Source organism: Haliaeetus leucocephalus, unplaced genomic scaffold (genome assembly GCF_000737465.1).
Source record: "Haliaeetus leucocephalus isolate CR32 unplaced genomic scaffold, Haliaeetus_leucocephalus-4.0 Scaffold391, whole genome shotgun sequence".
NCBI classification, from domain to species: Eukaryota; Metazoa; Chordata; class Aves; order Accipitriformes; family Accipitridae; genus Haliaeetus; species Haliaeetus leucocephalus.
Genome location: NW_010972827.1, coordinates 22,612 through 23,205, shown reverse-complemented (window position 1 = coordinate 23,205; position 594 = coordinate 22,612). Strand labels below are relative to the sequence as shown.

Sequence of the window (594 nt, the reverse complement as noted above, 5' to 3'; positions counted from 1 at the left end):
GGATGGACATTCTTTAAGAAGGAAATCTTAACGGCTCAGGACCAGGCTATTCCCACGTGCCGCAAGTCGAACCGCCGAGGAAAACGACCGGCCTGGCTGAACGGGGAGCTTTTGCTAGGAGTCAAGAAAAAAAGGAGAGTTTATCATCTCTGGAGGAAAGGGCGGGCAACTTGGGAGGAGTACAGGGATCTTGTTAGGTCATAGAGAAAGGAAATTAGAAAGACAAAAGCTCTGCTAGTACTAAATCTGTCCGCTGTCGTAAGAGACGACAAAAAATGTTTTTACAAATACGTTAATGGTAAAAAGAATCCCAAGGAGAATATCTATCCTGTAATGGATACGGAAGGGAACGTTGCCAGCAGAGATGAGGAAAAGGCTGAGGTACTTAATGCCTTCTTTGCCTCAGTCTTTAATAGGGAGACCAGTTATCCTCAGGGTACTCCGCCCCCTTGAGCTGGAAGGCGAGGATGAAGAGCAGAACATACCCCCCCTTAATCCAGGAGGAATTAGTCAGGGACCTGCTACGCCATCTGGACACTCACAAATCTATGGGACCTGATGGGATCCATCCAAGAGTACTGAGAGAACTGGCAG

At 47.6% G+C, this 594-nt stretch overlaps 1 gene segment (V, D, J or C); it reads right to left on the bottom strand.

Annotated features, from left to right (window-relative positions):
* The window catches only part of LOC104835481, an 8,699-nt gene that overhangs the window by 1,174 nt on the left and 6,931 nt on the right, over nucleotides 1–594 (bottom strand).